The 12,556-nt window shown below is 49.8% G+C and overlaps 1 non-coding gene across 1 annotated transcript; it reads left to right on the forward strand.

Annotated features, from left to right (window-relative positions):
• The first annotated feature begins 2,684 nt into the window (after positions 1 to 2,684).
• On the forward strand, positions 2,685 to 2,756 carry TRNAA-UGC (transfer RNA alanine (anticodon UGC)). Its single transcript has one exon. It is a non-coding gene; the product is annotated as a tRNA-Ala (tRNA).
• The last annotated feature ends 9,800 nt before the right edge of the window (positions 2,757 to 12,556 follow it).

The raw sequence follows: 12,556 nt of genomic DNA on the forward strand, positions 1-12,556 counted from the left end.
TGACAGTCAACATCCCTTCCCCAGAAGATCAGACACTCTCTCTACACTCCCTTTGAAACAGGTTTGACCCACTTTCCATCTCATTAAAACGTGTGTCTTTGCTTCTGGATGCCCCAAAAGTACATCTGTGTTCAGAAATATGATCCTATAATCACCCAGGGAGATACAAAGCTCTCCCATTCCCTGAGGTCGGCACAGCCAACTGTCCCAGCGCCGATCCTGCCATGCCTGGTGCACAGACAGCTTTCCATGGCCTGAATGGGGCAGCTGTGGATGTGACAATAGAGGTAATCCTGCTTAGAGTAGATCTGGGATCTGTAGTCCATTATAGTCACTAGTCAGCCTGTGTGAGAGCATGAAGCATGCCAAGTTTCAAGATCGGTGCAGGGGCTCGGGGGAACTGCACCTCAAGCTGCTGACAGGCAAAACTCGTGCCATGGGTGACAGTGTGTGTGTTGAGGCGCAGCAGGGGTGACAGCTGCAGCGATGGTGGCCCCTGCTGCGGCCACGAGGCCTGCCAGCTGGCGAGGAGATCGATGCAGGGCTTCTGGGCTCGGGGGCCTGCACCTCTGGCTGCTGACAGGCAAAACTCGTGACATGGGTGCTCGTGCAACTGTGGCTGTTTTGAGGCATGGGACCTGGGATCACCGCAGGCCTGGCTGCTACCAGTTACCAATTAATCATGATTCCCTCAGGGACCAGCTCAATACACAGCACCAAGAACAATCCACCGCCCCAAGACAGACGCCGTCAGTGCACTTAACAAAAGATGAAGCCCCTTCAGACTATCTACAGGAAAACCGGTCTCAGTTCTGCGCATCTCCATTTGATTTTGTAAGCATGACTGCCTGAGGCTGGCCACAACCAAAATGGCTCAGGATTAAAAAGTTAAGAGAAAATGTCAAGATGCCGTTTCATAGACACCTCGTTGTAAAAGGAAGAGGATTGGAAAAAAGAAAATAAAACCCCATAAAGGTTCGCCGTCACTGGCTTCCATGGGACTTTTGGTTTCAAGTCATGCTAGAGGCAGGGGATGGCATTTTCTGCACCGCTGGAGCACCACTCCCAGCACCCAGTTCACAGAGGGAAAGAGCTACCTGGCTGTAGCTGCATGGAGGGCAGGGAGAAGAGCCCTCCTCTGCTCTCGGGCCGCGGGAGGTACAGGGGACAGACAGACCAGCCACGAGCCAATCTTGTCTCTGATGACTGAGCAGGACCCAGCAGCAATCCCCTTCTTGCCTCTAGCCATTAGGAAGGCCGGTTATGTGGTTGCGAGGGAAGGAGGGGAAGGGGCCATTGCCCCATCATGTGCTCTCTGGGCAGAGCTGAAATAACTCAGGGCCGGTGGGGGTGGGGAGGAGAAAGAAAAGAAGAATACTAATAATACCAGTAATCATCACAATAATAATCATAATAATAAAAGATCAAATCCAGAATAAACAGCCCCGAACTCCAGCTAATAAAGAGGCAAATTTTGACAAATGAGGGTTTTTATTCTTTCTGACCACCGGCTGGAGGAAATCAAAGTCAGCTACCCAGATTATGCTTTTTTTTAAATTTAAAGATGGATTTGGTGCCGCTACGACTTGTTTACAACCAAAGTTAAAAATAAATGAAGACCCATCATGCCAGCCATGCCGACACGGGAATGAGGCTGAAGTTGGCTGCTTATTCCCAGTTCCTTATTCCTTAGTCTCGGTTCCCTTTCAAAGCTAATCTAGACCCAATAAAAGCTTCTTATGAATGAATTACACATCCTGAAGTAAGTTTGTTCATGCCAGGCATCCATCTGACAGCCCCCCAGGCACTGTACTAAGTATCTGGGCTTGAATAAGGAATTGGCTTTAGGGCTGTGTTGCCTGCCAGCTCTGTGGTCCTGAGGGAGCCCTGGCACCCAGCTTGCTGGATTTACAAAGGACTTTTTCTATTTCCACCCCCTCCACTCACACACACACCTCATCAGTGACAGGCAAATCTGGTAACAGCTGGGATCATGGCTGGAAATCCATTTTGGGCCACTCACACCATCTGGGCCAGGCAAGACACTGGTCATCAATTCAGTCTGTAATCTCAGCCCAAATGCCGGGTCCTTAGGCAAGCATGTATACTTAGTACCATGGGAATGAGGGGGTGTTAGTTGGCAGCCTGGCAGGAAGAAACCACGCTCTGGTCCGGGCCAGACTGGTCAGTGGTGTCCGGGAGAGTCCCCCGGTGCCATAGAGGCATGGTGTGGGGTGGCCCAAGAAGGATTTCCATCCCTAACCCCAGCCCACAAGAAATTCCTTCCTTGAGCCTGTCTACTTAGTACAGTGGGGATGGGGGAACTGGCCTAAACAGTATTTCCAGCTGTAACCCCAGCCCAAAACCAGGTCCTTATTTGGGTCCATGTACTTAGCACAGTGGGCGCGGGGGGCTGGCAGTTGGCAGCCTGGCATGCAAAAACTGCACTTTGGGCCAGGCAAGACTCCGGTTGGGGGGTGTGGGATAGTATCCAGTGCCAGAGGCATGGTGTGGGGTGGCCCAAAGAGGATTTCCTGTCGTCAACCCAGCCCAAAACCCAGTTCCTTATTCAAGCCCATATACTTAGGACAGTATTTGCAGGGGCGGCCAGCTCAGGGCCTGGCACAGCCAAACCGTGTCTTCAGTCGGGCAGGACAGCCAGGGGATGGTTTAGGCTGCTAAAGGGGGATGTAGCTCAGTGGTAGAGTGCAGGCTTTGCATGTATGAGGTCCTGGGTTCAATCCCCAGCATCTCCACTTTTCATAGGGAAGCAAGGCAGGCCCTACAGAGACAGGTCAGAAGGTCTCAACCTATTCAGCCTCCACAAGAGAAGGCTGAGAGGGGATCTGGTGGCTGTTTACAAACTCCCCAGGGGGGACCAGAGAGAATTGGGGGAGGCTCTGTTCCCCCCAGGGTTACTAGGAATAACACCCTCAAACTGTTAGAGAAAAGGTTTGGGCTGGACATCAGGAAACATTATTTTAGTCTTAGGGCTGCCAGGCTCTGCAATGGGCTCCCAAGGGAGGTGGTACTCTCCTACCTTGGGCATCTTCAAGAGGAGGCTGGGCAGATATTTGGCTGGGGTGACATGATCCTGGCACCCATTCGTGCCCATATATTTAGTACAGGGGCGGGGGGTGTCAGCTGGCAGCCAGCACGGCCAAGCCGCACTTTGGGCCGGGCAACGCTGTGGTCAAGGTGCTTTGGGACAGTCCCCTGTGGCGCCAACAGGCAGTTTGGGGTGGCCCGAGAAGTATTTTGCCCCACAATCCCATCATAATCTGACCTTTATTTAGGGCTCTGTCCTTGATGAAGAATATTATTTTGCATATTAATTAGTAAATATGCAATGAAATTCTCTCTATTTAAAAATGTGTAATTCATTAATAACAAGCTTTGATTTGGTCTAGATTAGCTTTGAAAAAGGAACTGGGAATAAGCAACCACCTTCAGCCTGGTGGGCGGGATGGAGGAGCCGGGGCCCCGCAGGCAGCTTTGGGCTTCTCCCCAGCACCCAAAAAAGCAGCCTGAGATTTATTTATTTATTTTTAAAAAGGATTTTTACCTCCCCAAAATCTCACCCCCGACACAACCACGAAATGCACGGAGGGCGAATTGCAGCGGGTGACCCAGACTCAGAGTTAACTGAAGGGGAGGGGAAAAGAAAAGTCATTCACCTCCATCGAGTGCAGAAAACACCCCGGCTTTCAAAAACAGGAATACTACATAGCCAGTCACAGTAATTACAATACTATATCAAGAATAATTATGACGTAGCAGTACCGCAATAATAGCAATTAGCTGATGCCCAGCCCAGGGTTTCTAGCGCCCACGCAACTGGTTTAAAAGAAGCTGGATGTGCAGAGCGCGTTGTGCACGCCCAACGGATTTTAAAAATCATCTTATTAACGTCATGACGATCGTGCACCGCTAGAATGAAAAATAATTAGAATTGTAAGCAACATGAACGTTAATTAGCACTATGTAAATGTTCAGTAATTAGTGAACAGCCACGTGTAAAAGGTAGCACTAAGCATCCAGGAGGCGCGGAGAAGGCGGGTCCCGACTGTTCTGGGGCCGGGGTGGGGAGGGAAGGAGCAGGCGGCCCCGGGGCTCCCGCATGCCGGCTCGGGGCACGTGCAGCGCCGTGTGGGCGGGCGGGCGGCTCCGCGCTGCCTCCCCGGGCGCATCTCGAGCCCCTGCCCGAGCCCGGAGCGGAGCTGCGCCTCCCCCGCCGCTGCCCCCGGCCGCAGCGCCGCGCTCCTCCGCGCCCGCACAGCGGGTCCCGCGCACCCCGCCTAGGCCACGCCCCCTGGGGCGGAGCTCCGCGCTCCTGCACGGCCGCTCCTGCACTGCGTGTCCCGCGCACCCCGCCTAGGCCACGCCCCCTGGGGCGGAGCTCCGCGCTCCTCCGCGCCCGCACAGCGCGTCCCGCGCAACCCGCCTAGGCCACGCCCCCTGGGGCGGAGCTCCGCGCTCCTCCGCGACCGCTCCTGCACGGCGTGTACGACGCACGGCGCAGGCGCGCCTTCGCCCAGGCCACGCCCTCCGCGCCGGCAGGGCGGGGGCGGGACCAGGGAGGGGGCGGGCGCTTAATCTTTCCATGCCGGCGTTCATTGGCTGGGAGGCGCTGCGCGGGCCGGCAGCCGAGTGGGTGCGGTGGACGCCCGTCTGGGCTGAGAGCTTTTAAATACGACTGTAGCCGCCATAACGCGCCACGCGGTCGGGGAAGCTGGCGCGGGCGGGTGTTGGGGCTGCGGCCCGGCGGCTCCGGGGCCCTCGGCTCGGGGTGGGCTCAGGCCTCCAGGAGCAGAGTGACCAAGTGTTTCCCCAGCACCTGCGCGTCCCCCAGCCCTGCTGCGGCAGCGCGGCTGTGCGGAGGGCGCTTTCCTTAGATTTTTATTTATTTATTCACTATTTTTAAGCATTTCTCTTCAAAACGTGGGTTGGAAGTTGTATCTAAACCAGACAGGGGCCAGAACGTCCTGTCGGGGTTTCTTAGCCGCAGCAAAAACATTCTTTTCCTTGTCAAAAATTCGAGTGAAACGAGTGTTTTCTGAGGGGCTGCCCTTGAGCCGCAAAGAGGGGCTCCCCGTGAGCTACAGCGCTGCGGGGGCGCTGGCTGAGTCGCCACAGCCGGGTCTGCCACTTCTCTCGTGTCGAAACCGAAAGGTCCGGCTGGACCTGCGCTGGAGCAGCAAGTGGGGAAAATAAATACTGCCATTATGCTGAATTTGGTCTGTTTTAGATTTGAAGAGAGACCCCCTTGACTCTTACCTGTGTCGTGGAACTAAATGCCACGCTGACAATTCGTCCAAAATGCGCGTGCCAATATACCCCCGCCGCACAGGGACTGTTTTGCTCGTGCGTTGCTCGGGGGAAAGCTGCTTTTAAGGGAAGGAGCCATGGCTTCAGCGTATGCCCTCTAACACGAGGCATTGCTATTAATGAGGAACTTGAAGCCATACCACGAGGCAAATCACAGATAGTACCTTACGCTCTGAAAGGGTTGATTTATTTATTCACTATTTTTAAGCATCTTTTTTCAAAACGTGGGTTGGACGTTGTATCTAAACCAGACAGAGGCCAGAACGTCCTGTTTCCCTGCGCCGAGCTGTAGAGGAATAAAGAGCAGCCAGGAGAAAAGTGACTCTGTGGGGGATGGGCGATGGAGAGCGGCGTTCTCGGTAGTGCGAGGGGCTAGTACGACCAGAGGACCTAGATGATAAAAGTAAAAAAAAAAAAGGTTTAGTGATTACTCCAAAGAAGGCAGCAGGGTTTGCCATGATCTGATACAAGGGTCTAGAACGGCGGTTCTGAACCTTCTTCAGTTGACGTACCCCTTGGTCTCCGAGTGAGACTTCGCGTACCCCCTTTCAGTGGGAAATTAATTTTTATGTCAAACTGTGTACTCGGGTATTATAAAAACAGCAAGATACTCATACAAAGAGTTCTTCGTTTTAAACAAGGTTCATTTATTCAATGCACATAAAAAGTTGTACAAAAAAACACCACTTGATGTCAAATGGCAAAACGTGCCCAAACTTATTAGTGCAAACAGTGCTGCTGCTTACTATCAACCAACATTTTAATTCTAGGCGACATTTTCAAGAGCACCACATGCAAGTCAATTTAACTTCTTTGTCCTCCCAGATAGTACTTCTTCACCTGGGAGTGAAATGTTCAACGAGTTTGGACTGAAATGTTCAATGAGTTTAGAATTGTGAACACATCTGCGAGGGATGGCAAACAACCCGCAAAGTTCGGACCTATGAAACACTGAAGCAGAATTAATCCATTTTCATGCAGAAACATTTCAATTAATCTCAAAGTTCAAAAACTCTTGTCAGAACTTTTTGTCTGGATAACCAGCGTACTTCTGTGTGAAGCAGAAGTACAGCGTGTTCAGACCCAATCTCTTCCTTCGCACAGCGCTTTGAACATGCAGTGATTCAATGCCCTTGCTCTGATCAAGTTGGCGGCCTGGGTCTATCAAATAAGAGGGAGGAGTTTTTGATGCCAAAGCATGTTGATGAAGAATAGAATGACTAGAGATGGAGGAGTCGGGGCCCCGCAGGCAGCTTTGGGCTTCTCCCTGATGAGCACCCCTGAACCTTCACTATGCACCCCCAGCCCCCAGAAAAGCAGCCAGAGATTGATTTATTTATTCATTTATTTTTTAAAGGATTTTTACCTCCCCAAAATCTCACCCCCGACACAACCAAGAAACGCACGGAGGGCGAATTGCAGCGGGTGACCCGGACTCAGAGTTAACTGAAGAAAAGGGGAGGGGAAAAGAAAAGTCATTCACCTCCATCGAGCACAGAAAACACACCGGCTCTCAAAAAAAAGAGTACTACATAGCCAGGCACAGTAATTACAATACTATATCAAGAATAATTATGACATAGCAGTACCGCAGTAATAGCGATTAGCTGATGCCCAGCCCAGGGTTTCTAGCGCCCACGCAACTGGTTTAAAAGAAGCTGGATGTGCAGAGCGCGTTGTGCACGCCCAACGGATTTTAAAAATCATTTCATTCATGTCATGATAATAAATTTAAAAATCATCTTATTAACGTCATGATGATCGTGCACCGCTAGAATGAGAAATAATTAGAATAGTAAGCAACATGAACGTTAATTAGCACTATGTAAACGTACGGTAATTAGTGAATAGCCACGTGTAAAAGGTAGCACTAAGCATCCAGGAGGCGCGGAGAAGGCGGGTCCCGGCTGTTCTGGGGCCGGGGTGGGGAGGGAAGGAGCAGGCGGCCCCGGGGCTCCCGCATGCCGGCTCGGGGCACGTGCAGCGCCGTGTGGGCGGGCGGGCGGCTCCGCGCTGCCTCCCCGGGCGCATCCCGAGCCCCTGCCCGAGCCCGGAGCGGAGCTGCGCCTCCCCCGCCGCTGCCCACGGCCGCTCCTGCACTGCATGTCCCGCGCTCCCCGCCTAGGCCACGCCCCCAGGGGCGGAGCTCCGCGCTCCTGCACGGCCGCTCCTGTACCGCGTGTCCCGCGCACGACGCAGGCGTGCCTTTGCCCAGGCCACGCCCCCCGTGCCGGCAGGGCGGGGGCGGGACCAGGGAGGAGGCGGGCGCTTAATCTTTCCATGCCGGCGTTCATTGGCTGGGAGGCGCTGCGCGGGCCGGCAGCCGACTGTGCGGTGGACGCCCGTCTGGGCTGAGAGCTTTTAAATACGACTGTAGCCGCCATAACGCGCCACGCGGTCGGGGAAGCTGGTTGCGGGCGGGTGTTGAGGTGCGCCGCGGCGGCCTTTGGCTCGAGATGGGCTCAGGCCTCCAGGAGCAGCGTGACGAGGTGTTTCCCCAGCACCTGCGCGTCCCCCAGCCCTGCTGCGACAGTGCGGCTGTGCGGAGGGCGCTTTCCTTAGATTTTTATTTATTTATTTACTATTTTTAAGCATCTCCTTTCAAAACGTGGGTTGGAAGTTGTATCTAAACCAGACAGAGGCCAGAACGTCCTGTTTCCCCGCGCCGAGCTGTAGAGGAATAAAGAGCAGCCAGGAGAAAAGTGACTCTGTGGGGGATGGGCGATGGAGAGCGGCGTTCTCGGTAGTGCGAGGGGCTAGTACGACCAGAGGACCTAGATGATAAAAGTAAAAAAAAAAGGTTTAGTGATTACTCCAAAGGCGGCAGCAGGGTTTGCCATGATCTGATACAAGGGTCTAGGACGGCGGTTCTGAACCTTCTTCAGTTGACGTACCCCTTGGTCTCCGAGTGAGACTTCACGTACCCCCTTTCAATGGGAAATTAATTTTTATGTCAAACTGTGTACTTGGATGTTATAAAAACAGCAAGATACTCGTACAAAGACTTCTTCATTTTAAACAAGGTTAATTTATTCAATGCACATAAAAAGTTGTACAAAAAAACACGATTGGTGTCAAATGGCAAAACGTGCCCAAACTTATTAGTGCAAACAGTGCTGCTGCTTACTATCAACCAACATTTTAATTCTAGGCGACATTTTCGAGAGCGCCACACGCACGTCATGTTCAGCTTTCAGTTTGTTCCTCGCTTTGGTTTTTGCAAAAAGCACTGAAAACCCCGACTCGCAGAGATGGGTTGTGACAAACGGCGCTAGAACTCGGTAAGCTCGCTTGGTCCCAGTGGGGTATGCCTCCCCAAGTCTGCACCAGAATCGATCCAATTTCATTGATTCAAAATGGACACAAAGTTTCTGATTATTGCGCAAATCAAGTAGCAGATCTTTTGCCAGGTCGGCATCACTGATTTGTTCAAGAGAAGCGGTAAAAAGGCTCCTTACCCAAACATCAGCTACCTGAATACTTGTTATAATTTCTTCTGTGGTGACTTTCAGATTTTCAAGATGCGTAATAATACTCTCGGGGTGTAGGTTGTATTCGTGTTGGTCTTCGCTCCATCCAGGAAGAGCACACGCCAATGGCTGAAACTTCCTCAGCCCGACAAGGGGTTTTTGAACCCAAAAGCTTGCTTAAAATTTTTTTCCAACTATTTAAGTTGGTCTAACAAAAGATCAGATTCGCCCAAAGAACCTTGTCTACCTAATAATACTCTCACGGACTCATGGTTCCCCTGGATGCACTGGATCTAAAGTGATTTCATGGAAGAGAGGAAAATTGGCGAAGTTACTGGAATTCCCTTTTCTTCCCCAGAGAGCCAACTTCTCTTGAAAGGATTTGACTGTTTTGTCCTCCAAGGTAGTCACTTCTCCACCTTGGACTGAAATGTTCAATGAGTTTAGAATTGTGAACACATCTGCGAGGTATGCCAGACAACCCGCAAAGTTCGGACCTATGAAACACTGAAGCAGAACTGATCCATTTTCATGCAGAAACATTTCAATTAAATCTCAAAGTTCAAAAACTCTTGTCAGAACTTTTTGTCTGGATAACCAGCGTACTTCTGTGTGAAGCAGAAGTACAGTGCGTTCAGACCCAACCTCTTCCTTCGCACAGCGCTTTGAACATGCAGTGATTCAATGCCCTTGCTCTGATCAAGTTGATGGCCTGGATGACAACATCCAACGCGTCTTTCAAATAAGAGGGAGGAGAATGCAATGACTAGAGATCACATTTGGATTCACCTTTTTGACGAGAGCGGTGAACTCTGAATATTTCCCCAGCATAGCAGGAGCACCATCAGTACAAATAGCTCCTACAAGGTCCTAGGGAAGGCTGGAAAAAAGGAAAAAATTCATTCATCATAGCCATAATGTCTGCTGCCTTGGTTGTTTCTTTCAGCAGTTCACAAAAGAGAAATTCTTCTTTGACATGATTCTCATGCACATATCGAGCAAAAACGAGAAGTTGTGTGCAATTTGAGACATCAGTTGATTCATCCAACTGCAAGCCAGTTTTACCAGACTTTTCTTGACTTGCTCCACTACTTGTTTGCGTATGTCCTCTGACATGTCCTTGATTCGGTCGTGAATGGTGTTGTATGGGGGATCTGTGCTATTTTTAGTTTTGCATCTTTACCAGACATCAGCTTGGCCATTTCCATGGCACGGTTTCACCAGGGTCTCTGTGATGGTATGCAGCTTTTTTTTCTGTGGCCATCTTTAATGTCATGCGATAACGAGCCTCCAGCGCTGGCTTCTGGGGAGTAAATCCATGATCGGAAAGTGTGCTCTTGTTTCAAGTTGTGATCGCTTGAGTTTGAATAAAGCTTCTGGGTCTGTAGTATTTTCAGCGTGAACAGTCTGAAGGTGCTCTTTAAGTTTAGATGGCTTCATATATCCATTGCAAAGTACCTTTTGAGCGAAGGAAGCATTGTGGCTTCTGTAAATCTTCTGTATCAAGCATAAACATAAAGCCAAACTGCACAGGCAAATCCTAGTAATAACACTTCTTTGACATGATAAATCGATGGACAAAGCAAGAATTCAATCCTTGCAAAATAGTGAAAAGTAAAAAAACCCTTAAAATATACATCATAGGTTGGTAACAATGTCAAATTGAACATAGGTACTTACCAAAATGAAAGGAAAAAGCCGATGTATACTGTTACTTGTGTGGAACCACCACGTGCATAAAAAAACCTGACATAAACTCAAATGCAAACACAACAACTGTGAATACACAGCTATGTTCAAAGACTGACGCTACACGACTGAGTGACGGGTGTTTGGAGCAACGTTTCTGGTGCAAGGTTGAGGCATGGAGCAGGAGTAGGATATCTGGTTTCCATGCGCATGTGCATTTTAACGGCACTAAAGCCCCAGCAATTTCAAATTGTCAAGACTTTTTTTAGGCCCTTCAACGTATGTTAGATGGTAAATGAAATATATCTCACGTACCCCTGATGAGGCTTCATGTACCCCATGGGGGTACATTGAACCCGGTTCAGAACCGCTGGTCTAGAACTTGATTCTCAATCAGGGACCGCAGCAAACCCAATTCACAAGAGAAAACTAGAGGTTTCAAATGGGAATCTGTACTATTAAAATCAGCTCTGTCCTGTCTGTGGCGATTGATCTTTCTGAGCTCTTCGCAACAGAAAAATTATTCTTACTTGCATCAAAAAATGAGCGAAAATTAATTGCTGGCATCCTCCATGGGGGGCTTTGAATCTAATGGCCAGTGCTTGGGCATCTGGTGTGTGAGGTACTTCAAATTGGGACAGGAGATGGGGACGTTACAGATCTTCCAAGCAAACTTTTTAGAAATTCCTGCAAGCTAGCTTCTGATATCATACCCCATGATGGCATGAAAACCCAGCAGTCCGTCCCTTAGTTCATCCAAACTTTTGGGTCAGGTCAGCAGTAGCTTTATTTGGATAGAGCTACCACATTGTGACAATAACTGCGTTATATCCTTCTGACTTCGCTTCAGAAAGAAGCAAGATCACGTGGGTGCCTGCTGTCTCTTGTGTGGAGTGGAGGTGGGCCGTGTTTCTTCCAGTTGAGGAGGTAGCATAATCATCATTACCGCCACTGACTGTTAGTTCTTTGTCACCGTGTAATACTTGCTGTAAGGGTTCCTTTTTGAGGAACCTAACAAGTGTTTGCATGCCTTGTTTTCCTTGGATTCAATCACTGTTCTCCATTGCACAGGCAACATGACGTCCCTGCTACTAATTCCAATTCTTATTTTCTTCCTTTCCCAATTCGACGCTTTCTAGTAACATCCTTGATCAATGGGTCTTTGTAGCAGTCGAACACAACATCTACCCTGCTGCAAGGTTCCTTGAACTTGGACACGATATTCACCGCAAAAGCATCCACATGGTCTCCAAAAGTCACTGCATCCTTGGGTTTTCCCATGGCCTGAATCACAGCCACACCATCAATCGCTACACATGTTGGAGTCAGGGCTTCTTTCAAACTTGTCTACAAAATATTCTCTTCCAAAATGGAGAGTAGTTAAGCTTTGTTTGCTGGTCTCAAGTTTCCATTTGCTGTAGCCAGTGATAGCAGTACAGTAGAGAGTTCTTGCCTCAGGAGGTTATCGACATCCATAGATACAAGCAGGCGTCTGAAAAGTTCACGATCAGCTCTGATGACTGAGGTCTGTTGTTTTGTGTTTTTCTGTTGCTAACTGTACTGGAAGCAAGAGTTTTTAACTTTGAGATTGGTGCACGTACGATGACAGCTTTATGCACAAGTCGATCAGCAACAAATGTCTCTAAGATGTTTTGTCCTAACTGCTGTGCATTCAGCACGTCGTGTATAACTGGTTCTTGGGGAATGTCACCAGTAGCGAGGCACACCAGCTCTGGGGATTCCCTGTTGTTGAACACTTTGAATAACTGGAACTTAGTAGACAGCTTTTTAACATCCTCCTCATCCCTTGTCCGTGCTTTTGCCTGTCCATGCCATAAGTGCTTGTGCTGCAGAGAGCATTGTGTAAGCATTGCAATAGCTGACCTGCTTAGTCCTAGGCCTTGGCATATTCTCTTTTTTTTCCTGCTCGCCTAAGTGGCCTTTTTGGACATCTACAGTGTATTTTTAGTATTTGCACATCCAGAGGTACTCTGTCTCTGGATGCATAGCCACACACATGTGGCTGACTATCCAGATATTTTGCATCAGATGGCTGTTAGATCCCCGAC

Source organism: Alligator mississippiensis, chromosome 1 (assembly GCF_030867095.1).
Source record: "Alligator mississippiensis isolate rAllMis1 chromosome 1, rAllMis1, whole genome shotgun sequence".
Lineage (NCBI taxonomy): Eukaryota > Metazoa > Chordata > Crocodylia > Alligatoridae > Alligator > Alligator mississippiensis.